Consider the following 14,214-nt stretch of genomic DNA (forward strand, 5'->3'; position numbering starts at 1 on the left):
CCTTCCCTTCCCTTCCCTTCCCTTCCCTTCCCTTCCCTGTACTCTCTTAACTTCCATTTTATATTCTTCAGCTTAAAATATCTATTTTGGGGGTGGGGAAGGACAGGGAGGATATTAATAGTAAACAGGAAAAAGTATTAATCACATTATTCTAGGCATTCAGACCATACATCTTATTATTTTCAAAGATCATTTAATCATTTTATTCCCTTTCCCCTGAAGGGAATCAGATTACTAACCACTTCGCTACACCCTAGGGCTGTACAGCTTTTTGTCACTCTCCTTGTGGTTAACTTCTTTGTCATAATATTGATTTTTAACAAATATATCCTTTCTGCCTTACTTAACTTTGATATGCCACAGAGCCTTGTAACTATAGCTATCTTTAGATCATTGTCTAATCTTAGTAGTTGAAATTGAGTTACTACGTCTAATCAGTTCTTCCCAGAAGTGCCTTACTTAGGCCATGAAAGAGTTCATTAAGAAACACATCTGACTTCAGATTTGCCTCCTGCAGGCTGCTTAACCCATACACCTTCCAAGCAGCTCACCACGGGCTGCCAGGGCACATCCCATGGGTTGGGTGCTTTCTCTGATCTTAGCACCCACTGGCTACTGTAGCTTGTTCTCTCATCTGCCCATGTTGGATCACACCCCCAAGTTGTCAATCTGACCCTTCACCCTCTGCGTGCCCCACACAGCAGTGTGGCACCGTTGGCTGTGCTGTAATCATCCAGCAAGGATTCAATGAGCGCTCCAAGGACGGAGACTGCTGTAAGTGCAGCATGATGCACTCTCTGCAAGGGGCAGTTCACCTCTGCCGTGGCCTGGAGGGAACAAAGAGAAGGTGTCCTGTCAAGAGAAAGGTCTGGAGGAGAGACTGGATCCTTCCAGGAGATGGAGAGGAGTCTCTGGAGCAGAAGGAAACTCCCCTTGGGTCCACATGGCTTTCTGTGAGTAGAGTAGCTGCCTGCTGCTTTGTACCTCTGGGGAGCTCTGGTAAAGGGTCATGGTGCCCAGATCCTGTCCTGAAATCAACTCAGGCCCTATAGATAAGATTTTGGTTGAGTTCAGTATGGCCAGGGCACCAGAGGTATTTTAGGACAGCCTTCTAAAGACTCTCTGCCATGTCTTTTCACTGAGCTACTACATCCTCCCCTTCCTTTTCTTGCCTTCAGGCACACACACATTCTGACCTGTAAGGAAAAGCTAACCTGGGTTGTGCATGAGCATCAGGGTCACTTTTCCTCATCTGATGGTGGGCTGTAAGTGCAAAGGCATGCAAAGATTTTTGCCAGATGAGATCCATGCCCATCACAGGCTGGACCCCTTCAGGTAGTGTGTGTCCAGGAGTGACCGAGAGCCCTAGCAGGAGGTATTTCTGTGATCTGTCTGGCCCTGGATGTTCATATCCCGTTAGTGACTACTGCTCCATCCATGGTAGTCACTTCTGGTTCAGGTCCAACCTTCAACTTTTCCCTCTGGTGACCTCCTAGAACAACACTACACCCATGACCTGCAGTTTCTGCTGCCCTGTGATATTTTGGTGCAGATCGTGTGGTCTGCAGCACGTGTGGTCTGCACACACACGCACGCACATGTGCGTGTGATCATGCTTTGGTCCCATCTAGGCATCTGAGGCAGCACTTACCTTGCGTGTGCTGGTTCCAGAGGAGCAGAAAATGGCACATTGCTCCTTCATTTTGGTTTTAAAGATGCAATTATGTCGATCCTTGTGAGTGCCCACTGTGTCATTACCATCCTAAGCTTTGTTGTGGTGTTCTTCTTCAAGGGACACTTAATCAGGAGTACCAAACTTATACACCAGACAGAGGTATTGCATTAGTTCATCAGTTTGTAAACACTTATGGTCAGAGCATGTAGTGCTTTATGAAATGCTGGTGGTTAAGTTCAGATATTAATCCCTCCAGCCTTTCAGAACAATCAAGCAAAACGTTAATTAAACAATCAGTGTCCTCCATGTAGCAAAAAAGTCGTTTGGGTCATGTTAATTAATTACCTTTTTCTCTATTCCCCAAGCAGTTTTTATTACTGTGGTCTGTGAATATTAAAAATAATCTGGTGATGAGAGACCAGATGGCTAAGGAGGTTGAAAATGGCATGTGTTGCTTTTCACTTGAGGATTATGTGCTTCACTCAGATGTTGCTGCTTTTGATGGCTGTTGAATTGCCTAAATGAAATGAGTTGGTGAACCACAAAATTACTCCAAAACGGGCCATAATTTGCACCAGCAGGGAAGAATTCCTAATAAGACTGAGAAGGATTTTAAAAGGCTTATAACTGATTACATTTGACTATAATTAATGAGTATAGATACCTTATTTAGGGAGCACTATATATCTATATCTATCTATCTCTCTCTATATACAGAGAGAGATCTCCTATGTTTTAGGAAATCTATTATCTTAGGAATAATTATACTATTCATAATATAATAAAATAATTGGAATATTTATATTATACCTAATCTTTCTAATTATTTCAAAATTATTCATAATAGTTTTAGATTACTCACTTTAGTTATTTCAAATTATTCTTACTATTTTAGGAATAATAACACTTAGTGTTGATTTCCAAGTTGGTCTGCTTGGGTGGAAAGGCTGTGAATTTTGTATCAGTCCTTTAGAAAGCAGTATGATTTGCACAGATTATGAATGCTTGTTTATTTCTTAACCCACAAAACGTATCAAATTTCTTGCCTTTTACAAAAGTTAGATATATTTGTGGATGTATTACTCTGTGATCTCCTTGTCTTCTGGGAGCTTCAGTTTTTAATGCACAGTTCTCAGTACTTCACCAGGAAAATATCCTTAAAAAAGATAGAATAAACAGTGGAAGAAACTACTCTCATGCAAATAGTATCAAAGCAACAAAGCTGGGTTTTGTAAAAGGGGGAATGAGGCACTGCAGCACAATTTATTGCCCACGCTTAGACCCTTCATTATTGAAGAGAATAGGGTAATTCCAATTCCATTTTACCTCCCTGTTGCACTCCTAGTTTTGTAAGCAACCCCGCAACTAAGGCACTTTATGTTTTATTGCAAATTCCTGGAAGGCTCTTTTGTGCTGCAAATTAACTTTAATGTTCCTTCCATCATTTTTTTTTGGTTAGGTTTAAAGCTTATGCTCTGAATGAGAGTTTAGTCGGAACCTGAGGTTCCTGCTTCTGTACTCCCACTGCAATTACTCCTAATAGAAGAAGAAAGGGAACTAAATTGCTCCAAGGCAATTCCTTGCAAACAGTGAAAAACACTTGTCCAGAGGTCCAGTGAAAAACACTCATCCAGGGGCCCTTTGCCAAGTGGTTGCACTAGTGAGTGGTTCATACCGTGTCTAAAGGGACACTGGGGTAGGCCCTTCCCCTGCTATTATAGGATCCCTTTCCAAAAATCTGTGAAAGAAAAAGCCTTCGAGAAACATCACTCTTCTTTGTCCCTTCTAACCTGAATTATTCTATCGTGGTATGAAACACATTTAAAATACTGACGATGGCGTGTGCTTGTTTCAGGGATGTTTGAAAAGGTCACTCTGGGGGATCCTGCTGTGCATGAAGAGATGGTCAGCAGTAACTGTACTCAGTCTTAACATATGTGGCCCTCTTGTTAGAAGAAGCAGAGAAATGCATTCATTGCAGGTCTGAGATGCAGGTTTGAGAACTGAAGTGTGCTGGAGGTAGGTCCCAGTTCATTGCTGCTTACAAGCCAACACCTTGAAGAAGTTTACTTTAGAGCTGGCAGCTGAAAACAAACCACCATTTCTGGACCTGTATGTTTTCTCTAAGAAGCCAGTAACAAATCCTTCAAAGCAAATACTTTGTGAAAAAGTCAGAGATTAGTAACAGCAAAAGTTTAAAATATTTTTTCTACTCTCACACGAATAATTCCAGCAGAGAGTCTGTACAGTCATAACAGAGGAGAACTAAATGCTAAATTCTATTTGTCTGCTTTGTATTTGGATGAGAAACACAATTAAGGAAAAAAAGAGAGGAGAACTAAAGAAATCTGGGGGTTTTTTTTGTAGAAAGAAACAACAATAAATAAAGTATTAGAGACTGGGAAAACTGTGTTTTCCTGTTTGTAAGACTGTAATGTTCCTATTGCTTTGGAAAGCCTTTCAGGTTGAAATTCATGAGGTGTAATTAAGGGCCTAAATGAGTTGCTTAAATAAAGAGCATCATTTCTGGAAGTCCCTTTTACTTAAAGACCAACTCCTATTTTGGAGCTGCCTGTCTCTGCACTTGGCCACATAGTGCTCAAAGATCTGATGGTCAGGAAGGTGAATCCTGGCCCCTTACTCTGGAGATGTCAATTGCCCCCCTATAAAAGGGTGTTTTTCTCTATATCACAGAGTTTTTGTGAGAGTTGACATTTGTGAGGCGTATCTGAGTGCCTTAGGTCATTCTGTATTGATTATATGATTTTCTACTTAAGCCATGACATTTATATATAAATTTATAGATGTAGTACTACTTCTTTTCTCTCAGGGCTGATATTTAAAATCATAGAATGGTTTGAGTTGTAAGGATTCTTAAAAATCATCTAGTTCCAACACCCCCTGCCACGGGCAGGGATGCCACCCACTAGACCATTTTCCCAAATTCAGTACATTTAAAATAACAACCTTTAATACAAAACGAGTACATCTATAAATTCTAAAATTCTGTTTTGACTGTTTTGTTTCTTCTTCCTTTACAGGCACTGGGCCAGCAATGCACGGTACATTTGAGATTTTATGATGAGATGTTTTACCTGTTGCTAGCTCACAGGAAGGTCACATTTTCATCTGGAAAAATGTCCAGTCAACAAAATGCTAATTTTCTCAACACAATTTAAAATGCACATGTAATTTTGCAACTTCATATAGTATATAAAGCCTGTAATTTCTCAAGCTGTGCTACTGACGATGTTTGATTATCACTGAACACTTGTTATCTCTTACATGAAGCTCTGGCTAGTCAGCAATGACAGCTAATCAAATAGTTGCTGTGAAAGGCTCACCTTCTCTTGGGTAGACAAGCCTTCAGGATGAATAAAACCGTGGGTGCCAATCTGTCAGGGACAATTCTGCCATCTATCAGGGGCTTAATGCTCAAAGACTGGCCTTTGTTACTCCTTCTTAAAATTTAGATGGTTTTGGTCACCCTAAAAAAGAGTAAAAGCTTCTCAAGACCTGCACACACAGCTTCATGCTGGATGAGAGGGCTCTCAGTTCAATTTAGAAGCTGAAATCTGGCTACAAGAGTCAATCCTGCCAGAGAAGAGTTTACAACTAATTCCAGGTCTAGAATGTATCTACACAAACTAACATTCAAGTATTTTTAACGAGTAAATTTGTTCACTGACAATTTCAAGGCAGAAAAATATCTCAAAAGAAAGATGTTTCCACTATCAACTTCAACAGCTCCATTTGCAAGAGATAAACCAGAGCTATATTCCTGCTGTGGGGAATACATGCCTTCAGTAACTATCACTAAAGACCAGATTTTTTTTTTTTCTCACAGGATCCGTAAAGCTGGCTTCATACCTATCTCTCATGCTCTGTTTGTGAGTACATAAAACAGAGTATGCATGATACTGTCTGACATGTGGGGAGGTGTGGGAGTCTCTGTTCATAAAGATTTCCATGGAATAAGTTGTTTTGGTTTTTTTCCTTTTTTTTTTTTTTTTTTTCCCTGCTACAATTCTGATTCTGTTGTCAGTAGAACGCTCTTAGGATTCTTCAGCTTTCAAGGACACCATTTCTTTTGCAATGGCCTTTCTGAAAGCCATTTTCATAGCTCAGTCAGTTTAAGGGTTAAATTCTATTCAAGCAGTGGTGACAAGAATTTCTTTCAAGATATAATAGCCAAATCTCCTCAAGGAACTAATCATGGGACTACAGAAATCAGGGGCTATTGGATGTCTTTCAGTGCATACTATGGAAATACTCATCCTCTGAAGCCAGAATAGAAACCTAGAGCTATCCATGATCCTGTAGTGCAACCTGTTTTCTTCCCACAGCTACGAGAAATGATGGGAGATATGAAGTCTCTGTGGAAGAGACCATGTCTGTGTTTAATCACATGTGGTCTTTTTTCCTGGCAATTAGAGCTATTAATCCTAGTATGACACCAAATATTTGGATGCCTCTAGGAATGGATCTCTGTCTTCTTAGAATGCCACCTAATGATTTGTGCTGGTGTGTCTGATCACAGTCAGGCCACACTGATCAATTTTGTTCCCACTGACACTAGCAAGGGCATAGCACATGTAAGATTCCCTTCCCAAACCTTCTATCATGTTTCCCTGCAGGCTGTGCTTCTGCTCCCCGGACCTCGAGCACTTCTGATGCTCTGCAGGGAGTTCTGTGTCAGGTTTCATGGCTGGCATTGATGGGGCACTGCTATTCGGGCTTGGAAAGTTAGAAATGCACAAAACACCTGATTCTAGAAGCATTGTTGTGTGTCTTGACATCTTGTCAAACACCAAGAGAAATTCAGAATCATGTATGTTGTGTTGAAGGGTCTAGAGAGCAAGTTGTACAAATGGTGGCTGAGGGAGCTGGAGTTGTTTAGCTGATTACCAGGCTATAGGAGTTACCTTATCACTCCCTACAACTACCTGAAAGGTGAAAGGAAGTTGTAGCCAGGTAGGCACTGGCCTCCTCTCACAAGTAACAAGTGGCAGGACGAGAGAACATAGCCTCCAGCTGAACCAGGGGAGATTCAGGTTGGACATCAGGAAGAATTTCTTCATGAAAAGGGTTGTTTAGCGTTGGAACCTCCCAGGAAGGTGGTGGAGTCACCATCCCTGGAGGTGTTCAGGAAGCAACTGGACATGGTACTTAGTACCATGGTCCAATTGACAAGGTGGTGATTTGTTGGAGGTTGGACTTGATGATCTTAGAGGCCTTTTCCAACCTAAATGATTCTGTGATTCTATGAATACTGTAAATACCTCCTTGGTTTCAGTCTATGGTGGCAAGCAGAACAGCACAAAAGCCAGGAGAAGATACCACATGAAGAAGATTTCTATCTAGTCATCCTCATTTTCTGGCCACCCCAAAGAGAAAAAACAGAAGCTGTGAATTTTCACCTTAAGCTTCCCCTCCTCATACGTGCACCCCTTTTGAGAGAAGTTTGTTCACTTCCATTCAGGAAGATGCACTGTCATTTCAGAGAGCTGAATCTTATACAACCATTACCAAAGTCTGAATTAGTCTCTCTCTTTCCTGCCCTAAAATCTGTCCATCATCTGCTCTAAGGCTCTACAGTTTCTCTCAGATGAGTCTGGTTTGACAGCAAGTGAACTCTGTAAAGGCCTTAACTGCAATAAAACTCAGTTTCTTGCACCTCAGAGAAAAGGTTTTATGACAGTGGGTTTTTTTTTAATGCCAGAGCGGAATGAATGGTAATAATGCCTAGTGGACTTAGAACCATGAATATTTTTAGCAGCTCAGATTCAGAATTGACATTATCTCTGATTTCCTGACCATTGAGGGGAATTTTTATCTCTTGGCCTTCAAAATGCCTGCTACCATATACATATGTAGGCATCTTATCAGAAACAATCTTTATTTTTAAGTGATCTACCAATTTTTTCTCTTTTGAACTCTGCTCTGACTCTTCTCAGAAGTGCACAGGGATAAGATAAGAAGAAGGGACATGTTGCAGCAAGAAATATTTCCATCAGATTGCAGGAAGAAAATATTTTCTCATGGGGATAGTCAAACTCTGGAACAAACTATCCAAAGAGACTGTGAAATCTCCACTCCTGGAGATATTCAGAGTGTGACTGAACAAGTTCTGAGCAGTGTCATCTAAGATATTCTTGCTTCAAGTGGTGGGTTAATCCGATGACCTGTGGAAGGCCCTTTCAACCTAAATTACTCCATTTCTTTATGACTCATATCCTCCTTATCCACCCCTGAGTTCACTAGAACATTGATGCCTGCCTTCCCTGAGCAGGTCTTTGTTGAATGGTGGCCTCTTAGCCAGCACTAAAGCAGAGTGAAATACCAAACTGATCACCTATACGACAACTCACTCTAGACGGCCTTAAGTCTTGTCGACTGCTAAATTATCTGGAAGAGACTACTAGCAGTGATCTGCTAAATCGACTACAGCTTATCTAGTAGCTCATTAACTGATGTAAAAATTACATGGCAACTGCCTAAGGAAAAAAAAAAAGACTCATCACTGTAAGGCAATGTACCTTCACATTTGTATTCACAAACATCTATACGGTCGAGAATCTGAAAAATGTCAGCAGGAAGGCCGTGAAGGCTCTGTTAGATAGAAATAATATCAGTTGCTGAAGTTACAAAATGTTGCTGATACTTCCTCATCCACCCTGAGGTGTTTCAAAGTGAGAAATCTTTTCCCTCTTTGTCAATTAAACTTTCATTTCCAGAAGTGATCACAAACAAGTAGTAATGCATTCAATAGTATTACTGTATTCATAAGCAAGTGGAGTACACCAGTCCATTAACTGTAAGGCAAAAGCATTAACCTTTTCCAGTTACCCACCACCAAAACACCATGTAATGTAATTGTTCCATTTCTTTCCAAAAACTAGAATCACCACAGCCTTGAAAACATATTAGAAATTTTCTTCATGACAGAAATATGGCCTGTACTGAATTCTCTTTAAGTTCTTATTGGTACTTTCTTGGGAGATGGAATTTGGAACAAAATTAAGTTGTGAGGTATTGTAAGATTGTACAAAAGCACTTTTCTCGAAAAGAAAAGATGATTTTTACTTTTCTCTGTGGACAGCTAGAAAACACAACAGCCTGGTTTTGCAGGTTTTATTGTGCTACTTTAATTTTTTCCTTGTGGGTACACTGAAAAAAAAAAAAAACACACCACATTTCTGAATCATTATTTTCAGAGTTGCATACACTTAGCAATGAAGAAGTCATTGCTAAGTCTGCCAGCAATAAATGCCAGAATTAAATGGTTATGTGAGCTTGAGAGGTTGGAATAGGTGCTTTGCGTCATTTACCTTTCTCCCTGAATGTTCCTTTATGCAGATAGATAAAATGTGCTTAGACTTTGCCTGATGTGGCACTTTCTCTACAGGGGGAAGCATGATGTTTCATCCCTTCCCAGGGTGCCAGATGGCACCAAACAAGGTACAATAAAAGCACTACTTTATGCTACATCTTTGGGGGGTCAGAGGGCATTGTCAAAAGGAGTTGTAGGGTTCAAAATTAATTTGTTATTTCAGCTCAACACCCAGGTAGTACTGGCCTGGTACTGTTCCAATGTTGCAGATTCTTAGTCTGCAATTTGGATGGCCACACCACAGGGCACCAGGTAACAAAAGAAATGGGTTTATGCTGAGTCAATATAACCTACATTTTAATGCCCTGCACCAAATTTTAAAGTATTTTACTAAATCAGTCACATGCTATGAGGCAGTACTGCATAGAGAAGAAAAGGAAAATCCATTTAGGAAGCACATAATGAGGTAAGATTTCTGGTGGTGTACATTGCTGAGGAACAGAAAATGAAACTATGAAACATTCATGAGAAATGCAAATGATAAGGTTCTTGTTCAAAAATGTAAAATCAGTGTTTCTATTCTGAACTCTTTTTTTGGAAGTTGTTCCTGATTCCTGAAACATTGCTATGTACTGTAATGCAGCAATAAAGATGGTAGTCCTGGAGAAAGGTTATCTTATTCTTCTGAGTTTGATTCCTATTAGAGAAAGGTAGGAATTTTTTAGTTGAAGATCCATTATTTGGCTTTTGGCAAAATAATAAGTGCTCAATTTCTGGTTAGATTAGTACATTACCCAAACATCCACCAGCAGGAAATAGTGTTTAGGAAGAAATGTGTATCACCCATCATGATATAATGGTCAGTGTCAGCCTCCATCATGGAATCCCCAATCCCTGAAAGTGTTCAGAAAACAAGTAGTGGCACTTCACAATATGGTTTAGTGAGCACAGAGTATGTGGTCAAAGGTTGGACTTGATGAACTTGGAGGTCTTTTCCAACATTCATGATTCTATGATTCTTCTCTGCGTCCCCCTCTCTAGAAACCAGAGGCCATTTGAGTTTCAGCAGACTGACCTTGGCTGAGACCAACGTGGCTTGGTCCACTCTGCAGCTGGGGCTTGGACTCCAGTGGTGCTTTGTGGCAATCAGTAGTTTGAAGGACACAGGTGGCACTCCGTGGCTGTTCCTGGGGAAAGCCAGTTGTAAGTAGCTGACTCTCTGCAGGCTGGCAGACAGAGTCTGCAGAGCCTCCATCAATTCTGAAAATGAGGAAAAGCTTCTCAGGGTCATTTAGGACCATATTTTTTTCCCTTAAAGCATTTAGGTATCTTAATGTGGGAAATTAAGCTCAAACACGCTCATGATAAGCTCGCCAGACTCCTGTCTGAAACATTAGTTTGTGAAGGACCTGTTAAATCAGGCCTCTTGTCAGAACTGAACAGAGCCTAAATAGGTTTCTGATTTGGGACGTAAATGTTGTGACAAGAACTAGGTGTGCCTGGAGCTTGGGCTCCTCTCTGAGACAACACCTCCATTAGCATCGGAGAACATTTGGCCTTACTGAGAAGGGCATGGCCTGACCCCCAAAATTTCCTTCTACTTTTTGAATTGCAGAGAAGTGTCTTGCTAACACAAGGAAACTTCAGAGCATGTGTCAGCTCCATCCTGGTGGCAAGCAGCTGACAGAGCAGCCATGAGGGGTAAAGGTGTTTCACGGAATTGAGGCAGCTGAAGATCTGAGGGTAAGCCTGATGCAGGTGCCATTTCTGAGCCTGTCCCAGTGGCAACACTGAAGAAACCTGTGTATATTCTTTACCTTGGCAGGTCACTTACATATATTCTCATAAAAGTCTATTGTGCAGATATTAATATCTGCAGCTCCCCTTAATTTCTTGGTTGTTATGATGCAGTTTTATTACGTTAGAGTGACCTGAAACTGTGTCCTAGTCTCATAGATCACATTTTCACAGCTTGCACTGTAGGTTTAATTTCACAGTTTTTAGTTTCCAAGCTTAAAAATATGAACAACTTCTGGAGCAAAATTAACAGTTTATTAGAAATATCACTCACTGCAAAAGTCTTAGGGGTAATTCACAGCTCTATAAAAGGTCGTGATATAAATAATTGCTTGATGAATATGGACCATGTCTGTTTGTCATTAAACACCAGCAGAGAGTTAATGCCCTTTAATAGTCCTGCTAACTGCTATCTGACAGGCATAGAAATCACAACCAAATACAACAATTAGGCTGAAGAATCTCTTCTTACCCTTTTTTTTCCTTTGCACAAAAGGTATAATAATGACATATGTTGATTTCTTCGCTCTTTAATAATAGTCATGACTTACTTCTATAAAATACGGCAAACAGTGTTTTAAATATTGCAATGCAGTTGCACTGCAAAATGCCGCATTAATTCCACTCTTTTACATGTCTCAAGGCTGCATTCACAGGGTGTAACAATGAAATCTGTTACTCCCCTTCCTATCTGTAGGGAATATGTTCAAGGTCCCTGGTGTAATCATTGCATTCACTAGGCTCTTGTCATCTGCACGTATCTGCATAGTTCTCCATTAGTATTGGAATATATTGATTTAAGTGTTATTCAAAACAAAGAAGCTTTTTGGTTAGCTTTCTCTAATAAATGCAGTTTTGACTAAGGGCTTATTGTAGTTGGTTGTGACTGAACCTAATTATAGCACACCTAGTCCTGCCAGTGAGGATGAGGCCACAGTCTATTGTGTTTGGGAATGGATGCAGAAGCAACAGAGGATGCTTCAAAAATGTCTGGGTGTCCTCCAGACGAAGTCCTGCTGTACTTGGCTAACAAGTCTAAAATATACTCCTCACCCTTACTCCCACTTGCCTCATAGCATCTGTCCCAAACTCCAGGGATAATTAACCTACCTCTTCCCAGTTTCCCTTGGAGAGGCTTTTCTACACACCATAGACCCCTTTAGGTCTGCTCCAGGCATCCATGAATCCCATCATCTCCTACTATACCCATCCGGAAAGGTCCCCTGTAAAGTCCCTTTCAGTTCTCTCCATAAGTCCCTGGTAAAAGTGACTTTATCATGCTTCATGGAGTTCCTTTATGGTAGGAACTTCCCACAGAAAACTGGGTACTTTCAGTGACCTGAATTAGAAAGTAATCCATTTGTGTAAGAAATTATTCAGGCCAAGAGAAATTATGTGGTCCTGTGGCTCAGCTGACAGGAAATAAGGCTTTAAAATGTAGTAATTTCAACAGCCACAGTCAGCTCCTCAGGCTACTTTTGGCACCTAAATGTGAAGGTGAATTGAACCCTAAGGCATTAGAAGGAAGCATGTTGAAATGAAGTAACACGGGCATGCCCTTGGAATTCATTCAACTTTGCAGGTTGGTAGAGTTTGGCCAATGCAATTTCTTGGTTACTGTGAGACAGATGTTTTCACTGAATGTTTTAAAGTAAATAAATTTAATAAAGAAACTACTTATTGGATATAGGACCAGTACTGGCAGGGAATTGGTGTTTGTTCTGATGAGATGGGATTACATAGGTAGAACCTCTGCCTGTTCTCAGAGGCAAGACAGGACCTATGGTGTCATGATAAATAGACATACGTGAGAAATCATGACTTATTATCAGAATCTGGTTGCTCCACTGTCTTTTGTTGAAACAGGATTAGTGGTTTAAGGAAAAGAGAGACTTATGCTTTTAATGAAAGGATTTGTTTGACATTTCTTTTGCCTGGATCTACCTGAGGAAGTAACAGTTACACACTGAGAAAGGAGCAGCATCCCAAGAGGAGAAGCAGGTTATGGTTCTCCAGAAGGTTTAGAAGTCCCTGCCCTTCCAGTTACCTCCCTATTTCTTCTTGAATGTGAAAGTTTACTGGGGTGGCAAGATATTTAAAAAAATTGCTCTGACTCTGAACCACAGGGAATTGAGTGTGCAGAGCACATGTACACTTACCTGCAGTTTACCCCTGTGCTGTGGTCAGCAGGGACTTGCAAAAAGGCCATTGATAAACCCTGCACAAAAGATTGCTTCCTGCAAGCACGTGTCTTGTTCCTTTTTCCTATAAGCTCCGTGGAGTCTTACACAGCCGAGAAATACCAGGCTGGCATTTTTAGCCTTGATTATTCAGTCTTAACTGAATGGTTTACAAAAATCTAATTGTTTAACTACACAAGCAGTGGAGTTGCACAGCTACCAGGGATGGCATTATGGACACTGTGACCACCCAAATATATTCTCTAACAAGCGATCCTTGAAACAGCAAAGGAAGGTCTCCAGATGCTACTGTCTTCAGTTGAGTGTAACAGAAAAAAGAAGAAATCTCAGGTTGCACCAAAATCAGCCAGAAATACTAGGCCAAATCACAGCAGAATTGCTGGTATAAATAAGATAAACGCTTTGATAGACACATATTAAATTCTGATATGTCCTGTTTATGTCCTCAAATAGACTTAAAAGGACTTTTTATAAAATGCCACCTAAACCATTCCAGAATATTTGACACAGGAGATTAAACAAGCGCATCTTAAACCAAAACTTGTCAATGAAGAGCAATTTTACATGTTGAATCTAGAGAAAGTATGGCTATATAATACCCATCCAAGGCCAGCTTGGACAGTGCTCTGAGCAACCTGGTCTAGTGGAAGGTGCCCCTGCCCATGGTTGGAATGGGCATGGGGGGGTTGGAACAAGATGATCTTTAAGGTCCCTTCCAATCCTAATCATCTTATGATTCTATGATATGACCCAACAGAAAGAGGCAAGGTAATGGGGAGGCATGTAAGAATCGCACCATTGATAGGCTGGAGGACTGAAATGTTAGCTATTCTCGACTTTCAGATCCAAAATTTTGGGATACTGGGGTGTCTTTTTTTTTTTTTTTTTTTTTTTTTTTTTTTTTTTTTTTTTTTTTTTTTTTTTTTTTTTTTTTTTTTTTTTTTTTTTTTTTTTAATATACTTTTGGTGATATTAGCAGAAAAATGTATCTCTCCTTTAGCTTGTGATGACTGTTTTTGTAGAAATTTTCAAACCAATTCTATCTGTGCTAAACATTATTAATTGAAAACTTCCATACCACCAGTCAAAAGCCTTAGAAAGCTGAGCTTATAATGTTTTCTTCAGAGCAAGAGAGCATTCCCTTGCCCCAGGCAGAGCGACACAGACATGTGTTATTCTTATTGGATGAGTGTCTAAATTATCCTTCA

The sequence above is a fragment of the Empidonax traillii genome, unplaced genomic scaffold (assembly GCF_003031625.1).
Source record: "Empidonax traillii isolate 1590-97213 ecotype Southwest subspecies unplaced genomic scaffold, ASM303162v1 scaffold17:size2698205, whole genome shotgun sequence".
In the NCBI taxonomy this organism is placed as follows: domain Eukaryota; kingdom Metazoa; phylum Chordata; class Aves; order Passeriformes; family Tyrannidae; genus Empidonax; species Empidonax traillii.